General features: G+C 37.5%; 1 protein-coding gene across 2 annotated transcripts in view; it reads right to left on the bottom strand.

Moving 5' to 3' along the window:
- Positions 1-8,729, bottom strand: part of MAP3K2 (mitogen-activated protein kinase kinase kinase 2) — a 118,243-nt gene extending 109,514 nt beyond the window's left edge. For both annotated transcript variants that reach the window (XM_014589843.2, XM_014589844.2), the window contains exon 1: positions 8,667-8,729. The gene's annotated coding sequence lies outside the window, so the exon portion shown is untranslated. The remainder of the gene's footprint in view (positions 1-8,666) is intronic.
- Positions 8,730-9,074: the final 345 nt, after the last annotated feature.

Genomic DNA, 9,074 nt, shown 5'->3' with positions numbered 1-9,074 from the left:
CACACCTGTCCCAAAAAAAAAAAAACAAAACCAAAAAAAAAAAAAAAAAAAAAAGAATACTATTAGGGTCCTCATATTCCTCAATTCCCACTGAATCTGCCACACAAAAGGAGAAAAACGTAACGCCAAAGAGTTTTCAGACCACCTCCTCCTGTGCACCTCTGATCGCTCAGACTGAACTTCCAGAAATTAGGAAGAAATGAATAACCCATCAGATGACTAGAAATCACCACAGAGGCACAAGAAATATGAGAAACCAAGAAAATACCTCTCCCCCAGGGGAAAAGAATAACTCCTCTTCATCTACAGACAGTACAATGGAACTCATGGGAAGGTCTGATAAAAAAAAATTTAGAATATTCATGGTGACAAACCTAACAGAGATGGAAGAGAAGAAAAACAACGAACTCCAGAAGAGCTGATGAGTAAGGAAGGTAAGGAAGTTCTTACGAGAGCTGAAAGAGGAAATCCACACCATAAAAAAGAATGAAGTGCAACTGTTGGAGATGAAGGCTATAATACAGGAAGTCAAAACCTCCTCTGAAAGTATTAAAAGCAGACTAGATCATACAGGAAAACGAATCTCAGATGTACAAGACAGAAATCGCTGGACTAGTAAAATCCACCACGAAGACTGAATAAATAGCCCCCCCCAAAAAAAGAGAATAATATACAAGAAATACTAGATACCATTAAATGTCCAAACATCCAGATAATTGGATTCCTGAAGGTGAAGAGACTAATAAGGGTGTTGATAATCTATACCATGAAATCCTGGAAAAAAAACTTTCCAAACCTAGAGTGGCATTCAAAGATCCAGACCCAAGAACTACAAAGGACCCCAAATAGGATCAACCCAAGATCTTCTCTAAGACAGGTTATAACCAAAATGACCAAAACCACAGACAGAGAAAAGATACTAAGATTGGCAAGAGAGAATGTCAAGTTACCTGCAAAGGATATCCCATCAGGCTAACAGTGGAAACAATGCAAGCGAGGAAAGAATGGGAAAATATACTCAAAAATGTTGAGTGAAAAACATTTTCAACCAAGAATATTGTATCTGGCAAGATTATCCTTCATATGGGAAGCGAAAACAAGAGCATTCTCAGATTAACAAACTTGAAAGAATTTACCAACACCAGGCCAGTTCTCCAAGAAGTTCTAACGGTAGTGATATCCCAAGAAACCTAGAATCAGACACAGAAATAAGAGTTGTAAAACAACTAAGAAAATGCCCAGCTTAATGGTAGAGACAAGTCTAGAGCTGAATGTTATCTTTCAGAATTTAAACGGAAAGATCGGACCACACAGAAGATAAAGTACATGAGCTTGAACTGGTGAAATAGAATTTATGACTTTTGACTAAAGCATTACTGATCTTCTATGCTTTGTTTTCCAGAGTTAAGGAGTTTCATCTTCTGTTGAGTGGTAGACAGGTCCATGTACCTCTATTCGAACAGATTCCTAACCTGTTTCCTTAAGTATTAAGAAAAGTTTTCTTAACATTTTTTATTTTGATTTATTAAAGCTAAAACTGCCTTTCTTGAAATTAAAAAATATATATATTTTTTTAATTTTAAATTATTTATTTATCCACTCATTTATTTATTTATTTTTAATTTGACCAGAGAGAGAGACACAGGGGGTGGGGGGAAGGTGAGAAAGCAAGCCACCAGGTCCGGGACTCAAACCATGGTGGGCCACGTGGGAGTCTAGTGACGGGAGTGTCCAGTGCCTTAACCACCACACCACCTGCTGGTCCCAAAATTTAAAAATATATTTTATAAAATAGCTATTTAATGACCACAGTAAGCTACATAGCCTCAGCTATGTACTACTTTACAGTATATTCATTCTTCACACAGAGCTTCAAACCTAAAGTCAACATGTGTTCACAGATTTATATATATATCAATATATATATATATATCAGCTGAACTTACTACTGAAACTATTTAGATTAATTAAGATATTGTATAAATCAATGAAAAGTGGGAAGAAATAAAGGAATGGAAAGCAACCTCTGTGTAATACAGGGCATAATGGGAAAGTAATTACATTGTTGGGAAATTGAGGAAAGGGAGTAAAAAGAGATTAGATGCTAGGAAGGAAAATAACAATTGACTATCAGTTGGGATAAAATTGAGAAACCGGATTATATTTAATACAAAGAAATTAAAATTACTATGTGGATCAGATTAACATGTCAGACAGCATTTGATAAATGAAACTACATGACACACAAATCAAATTTTAAATTTGCTCACAAGGAATGGGATAATATTCAAAGAGTTCTAGTGGCCTAGTTGAAAGAATAGGACATTGCTGAGAACAGAAGTCACTGAAGACTAGACCCTGACATTGACTATGTAGCTTGCAGAAATACTGTGCCAGCTGATATGCAGTTTGATCGCGGTTCGCATCCTGGACTTGGCTTAAAACTCACGCCGGGCGCATGTGTGTACGTGACCAAGATCCTGAGAGGAGAATGGAGGAGAAGGGACTGCGGCGTGACCATCCCCCCTGGGGGGTGATTTTTTTCACTTTCTGTCTCCAATGTCTTTCTCTGTCTGTCTGGTGAGCGCATGCACCCTATAGAGAAAATCTCTCAAAAAAAAAAAAAAAAGAATGTAAAATAAATTATTTTTTAAAATACAGATGAAATCATATCCTAAACTGTTCCTTCGATTTGTCATTATTATTGGGTTGTCAGAAAGTCGTGATGTATTTTTTCTGTTTTTCTATGCAAAAATGCATCATGACTTTTTTTTAACAACCCAGTAGGTACTAAAGTCGGCACTAAGTGAATAACAGCACAAATCGGAAAAAAAACTACCTGCAGATAAATATTCCACAGTTCATAAACTTCACAGTGCTTTTTACAATTTTTAGTACCATGAAATCTCAATTAAGTAACCTTGAGCACCTATGAAAAAGGCAGTATGTTAGTTACAGGAGAGAACCTAGAGAAGACTCTATGCTCATCTTCCTTTTAGTTGGGAAGATGAAGTATAAACATTAAAAAAAAAAAAATTAAACAACAATCTAAGAGTTAAGTAACAATAAAGGCAACAATACAAGAAATACTACAAAGCAAATATGCAATTAACCACCATAAGAAACAGTCAACCAATGCTCAAATAAATTCTAGGAATATCAAAATAAAAGAAAAAATTATACACACTTTGTGTGTGTGTGTACAGATATAGATATTTAGACATATCTCATGGAACACTTTAAGAACAAGAGTAAAACAGGGCCCGCAGGTAGAGTGGTGGTTAAGGCGCTAGACTCCCATATAGCCAACCACAGTTCAAGTCCCAGACTTGGCAGCTTGTTTTCTCACTTTCCTTTTCTCTCTGTCGCTGGTGAGTACACATGCCCCACAGCAAATTAAAAAATAATAATGATAAATAAAATTAAATAAATATTTAAAAAGTTAAAAATAAAATAACAAATAAAATTAAATAAGTAAAAAAAAAAAAAGCAAGAGAAAAGTTTGTTTTTCCTATATATATTTATACTTCATTCTTATTTACAAAGAGATGTGTGGGAAAACTGCATGTAAGTTGTTCCGTGAACTAAATATTTTTAATGAAATAATATGCTATTGAAGAAAATTCTATTATGAAACCTTTAAAATAATAACCTACTAAATGTCAATTAATTTGCTGGGAACTAAATTCAATTTTGGATTATATATATTTGATTTATTTATATCTGGTTTAATAAAAACAAGGGTGGCCTCCAAATATTTGACCTGTTTAATATAACTAACACACCTCATTATTAGAAGCTCATTCTTGGACCAGCTGGAGGTGTGGTAGTTAAGGTGGTTGGATCCCATATGGCTGACTGTGGTTTGAGTCCTGGACCTAGCAGCTTGAAAAACATGGGCACATTTGTGTGCAAGCCCAAAATTCTGAAAGGAAAGAGAAAAGGAGGAGAAGGGACTGTGGTGTTATCATTCCCTTGTAATTTTCAAACTTCACAAGTCACAGAACTAGGACTAGTGAGTACAGATCTTCGGACTCCCCTGCCATTACACTTGAAAACAGATGATTTTCTCAAAATGTTTCTTTTTCTTTTCTTTTCTTTTTTAGTAGCACTATCCTTTCTTTATATTTCTGGCTATTCCTATGCAAAAAATATTAGCTAAGAAAAATCTAAATACACTTCTTAAGAGTATTGGAAAAGACAGGCACTGAGTTCTTACCAATTTCCTCAAGATAAGTTTCTTTTAAAATTAAAAACACAAGATACTTCGAATTTATCATTAAAAGCCTTAAACACCAGAGTAGCCAAGTGGTGTGGTGTTTAAAGTGGCTGGATCCACATGGCCAAATGGGTGGTTTGAATCTGGACAGGTCAGCTTGTAAAAGACTGTGCTCATGCTGCATGCCCAAAATCCTAAGAGGAAAGGAGAGACTGTTATGTGGTCATCCCCCAGAGGGATATTTTTTAACTCCCCCCCACCCCCCCACCCCCGGCTACCACACGCATCCCATAGCAAAATTTTATAAAAGGAAAAACTAGGAGGCTGGCAAGTGGTACTATGGCTAAGAATCTGGATTCCCACAAGGCCAACCACAGTTCAAGTCCTGGATCTGGCAGCCTGCTTTCTCACTTTCCCTTTCTCTTTCTCTCTCTGGTCAATTTCAAAATAACTAGAGGGGGACCGCAGGTGGTGTAATGGCTATGTTGCTGGACTTCCATGCATTCGACCATGGTTCGAGTGCCAGACCCGATGGCTTAAACTCACGCCAGGCACATGTGCATGTGTGCCCAAGATCCCAGGAGGAGAATGGAGGAGAAGGGATCGTGGCGTGGCCATCCCCCCTGGGGGGTGAGGTCTCACTTTCTGTCTGTCTCTCTCTGTCTTTCTGGTGAGTGCACGTGCTCTATAGCAAAAACTTCTCCAAAAAATAAAAAATAATAATGACTGGAGGCCAGCAGTTGGCATGGTGGTTAAGACATTGGACACTCCCAAATGGCTGACCATGGTTCAAGTACCAGACCTAGTGGCTTGCTTTCTCTCTTTCTCTCTCTCTGTGTCTCTCTCTGGTCAAATTAAAATAAATGAAATGAAAAAGGGGCCAGTCGGTGGCGTGGTGATTAAGGGTGCTGGACTCCCACATGGCAGACTGTGGTTCAAGTCCTGGAACTGGTGGCTGGCTTTCTTGCTTTATCTCTCTCTCTCTCCCCCTCCCTCCCTCTCTGGTCAAGTTTAAATAAATAAATTAAATTAAGTTATAAAAAAGATAAGTGAATGAAAATAAAATTAAAGTAAGTAATTCTTTAAAATAATAATAATAACTGGGGCCAGCAGGTGGCGTGGTGGTTAGGGTGCCAAACTCCCACATGGCCAACCACAGTTCAAGTCCCAGATCTGGTGGCTTGCCTTCTGACTTTCCCTTTCTCTCTCTGTCTCTTTGGTTAAAGTAAAAAACAATAATAAATACATTTTAAGATACTAATAATAACTAATAAAATTAAATCATTATTTTTTTTTTAAGAAAGATTTTTGCTATCTGCCACATGCCCTCACCAAAAAGAAAGAGAAAAAGACAGAAAGCAAGAAATCACCCTTCTCCCAAGGGGGATGCCATGCCACAATCCCTTCTCCTCCATTCTCCTCCCGGTATTTTGGGCATGCATTCACATGCGGCTGGTAGGAGTTTTAAGTCACCAGGTCCAGGACTTGAACCACAGTCAACTACATTGGGGTGGGGGTGGGGACAGCAACATAACCATTACGCCATCTGCTGGTCCCAAAATTAAATAATTCTTAAAAAAAAAGAAAGAAAGAAAAACTTCAAACCCCCACAAAATCAGGTTCTGATCAACACAGCTGCATAGAATATTTTACAATGCCTATGTAATGTTGTTTCCATCTTTATATACCATCAGAAGATTATTGGGACCAACAGATGACATAATGGTTACATCGCTGGACTCCCATGTAGTTGAACGCAGTCGGAGTCCGGAACCCAGCAGCTTAACTCATGGCGGGTGCGTGTGCATGAGTGCCCAAAATCCCGAGAGGAAAGTAAAGAAGGGATTGCAGTGTGGCCAACCCCCTGGTGGGTGATTTTTCGCTTTCTGTCTCTCTTTCTCTTTCTGGTGAGCGCTTATGCCCTATAGCAAAAAATAAAACAAACAAACAAACAAAAAACTCTCTTAAAAAAACAAAGATTGTTAAAATGAAAATTCAAAAGGTTAACCTGATAAGGATCAGCAATAGATGACTATAACTATTAGATGAAATATTACAAGAGAATAGGCTAATACCACAGTGCTAATTTATCATGCCAACAATTACTGGCTAATTACAATGAGGGAAATATAACATATCTTAACCAAGTGATCAAACTTAGTATTACAAATAATAGGACTGGATAATATATACTTCCTGATAGGCAATATGAAGTGTACAACATGGCTTCTTAGGTATTCTTGCTCAGAAAGTTTCATTTGAAATTACTGCTTTAAACCTAGTTTACAGTTAACAACTAGTATACCAGGAATGTATGAACAAGCTAAATGATACCAAGAGAGGAAGAAATGTGACAAATCCAGGACCAGAAGTGGCATAATGATTCCGTTGCTGGACTCCCACAGAGTCAACCACAGTTCAAGTCCCAGACCCAGTGGCTTAAAACTCATACCAGGCATTTGTGCATGAGTGCCCAAGATACCAAGAGGATTGTGGCGTGACCATCCCCCCTGGAAGGCGATTTTTTATTTTCTGTCTCTCTCTGTATCTCCAGTGAGTGTAAGCGCCCTATAGCAAAAATCTTTCCAAAAGAAAGAAAGAAAGAAAGAAAGAAAGAGAAACGTGACAAATCCAAAATATGTGTCATTTCATAAGACAATTATTTTGATCTCTTCAAAATCTCAGTATCATTTTAAAAGGGATGGGAAGTAATGCCATTCTATAATACATCAGAAAGGCCAAAAAGACTTAAAACAAATAAAATGAATAAACTTAACAGGACTCTTGTTTGGTGGAGGGTGGGGTTTACAAACCAATCAAAGACCTTTCAATACAAATAGGGAGATTAAAATATGGATTGATGTTAGATTATAACAAGAAATTACTCCATCTAAGAAAGTTAATAATAATGGTATTATGGTTATTTAAGAAAATATCATTCATTTTCTTTGGGAGATATACACTAATATATTTAAGGGTAAAGTGGCATAAAGTCTTCAGCTTAATTTCAAATAATTCAGACAAAAATAATAAATTCATATTTATGGATAAAGCAGATATGGAAGGATATCAACAATGTTGAATCTTGAGGGTCATCACATAGGTATTCTCTATTACTGACTTTCTGTGTGCTCAAAATTGTTTCATAATAAAAGGCTGGGGGAGAAGGAAACTAGAGAGCTCTTGTTCCATAAAGAAAAAAAAAAAAAAAAATCAACCTGAAATTCAAGTTGCAGGAAATGCAGAATACCAAACACAACTTTAATAAAGTATCTATTAAATATAATTTACTCCTTGGTAGCAATAAAACTAAGAATGAACGTTCTGTCTGAAACACTGCTTAAAAGAGTAAGTTTATAGTGTAATCCAATTTAAGGTAAGCCTTTAACAGCTAGTTCTCTCTAAACAGACAAGGACAGCATCACTAGGTAACTATGCCATAATGGTATCATATTCTACACAACTCAACAGGACACAACACATTTTAATCAAAGGACAAATCAATCTAGGAACCATCCACCTGATAACTGTAATATGACCTTTTCTCTACAGACATCGCAAAAACATTCAACTACAAATTGTCTTCAACCTGATAATATGCTAACAAAATTGTAGAGGACTGTAATTAGGCACCAAAAATATCTTAAACATTTGCAACTATGCATGAAGCCTAATTACTCAAGGGAATTTATCAACATTTTCTTCTGTAGAAAGTTCTGGATCTTTACTTTTACACAGCCAGTTACAGAAAAATAGTGCAGGCTAATCTAAAATGAGAATTTGTGAGCTTTTATAAATGCTGATTCGTTCCATTCCACACAAATGAAAAAAAAATCATACCATCAAAAGATAACTTTCTAAGACATTCTACACACCAAATTTTGACACCAAACTCAGAAATATTGCATAAGGCAATGCACAAAGTGTGTTGACATTGCCACATAATTCAGCAACAAATTTTGCAATAAGGAAATCTCAAGCAAATAACCCAACTGTTAGTTCCCTGTATGCGGCAAGAACTGCAAAAGTGAAATCGTAGCTTGTCAAAAAAATAAGCACTTTTACTAAATAGATCAAATTTGTGTAAGAGGGCAAATTCAATCTTACTACATAAAAGGTGCCTGGAGTCACCTTTTAAAAGTAATTTAAAAATAAAAAAGTCAAGAAAATGATTCCGCTAAGCAATGAATACATAGAATGGTCCACATAGGAAAAGTGAACTGTGTCTACCCATGGGTTTAGAGGAAACTGTTCAGCTAATGTCATTCTCCTCACGTCTTTGTTTTTGCCAGATGGAGAAATACAGACATACAGAAAGAAAGACCTGCACATTCGAGTCAATGTTCCCTAGATTACTACGATAGCTGATAGCTGTGTGACCTCGGGCAAATGCTACAATCTCCCTCAGCCTAATTTTTTTCACCTGTAAAATGGAAAGACAACATACCCAGTGGGATGATGAAGTGTGATAATGCACAACCGCCGGCGCTGACTATGGACACATGAAGTGTTAGCTGTCTGTAGAGGGAAGGGGGAATAATCCTAATCAATAGATCGCCACACTGTTGACAGTGCAAAGAGAAGCACTTTTTGCTTACTACACGTAACATCTCCTCAGGACGGGACCAACGGCAACCTTCGGTCTAAAATCTCTGCAGCGTACGTGCAGACTGATAACCAGCCCAGCAGCCTACTTCGCGCGGACCTGGGCTTCAAGATGGGATGCAGTGGACCAGAGGTCAGCCCTACAGCATGGGGCACTCAGCGAAATCCCCGCCCCTCGAGCAGCACAGGGCGCCGCCGCCCCCTCCTCGGCCCCCGCCCCATGCACACCCAAACACACACACACACACAC

The sequence above is a fragment of the Tupaia chinensis genome, unplaced genomic scaffold (assembly GCF_000334495.1).
Source record: "Tupaia chinensis unplaced genomic scaffold, TupChi_1.0 Scaffold000386_1, whole genome shotgun sequence".
NCBI lineage: Eukaryota > Metazoa > Chordata > Mammalia > Scandentia > Tupaiidae > Tupaia > Tupaia belangeri.
The sequence above is the reverse complement of the archived record's forward strand: the minus strand, read 5'-3'. Positions and strand labels throughout refer to the sequence as shown.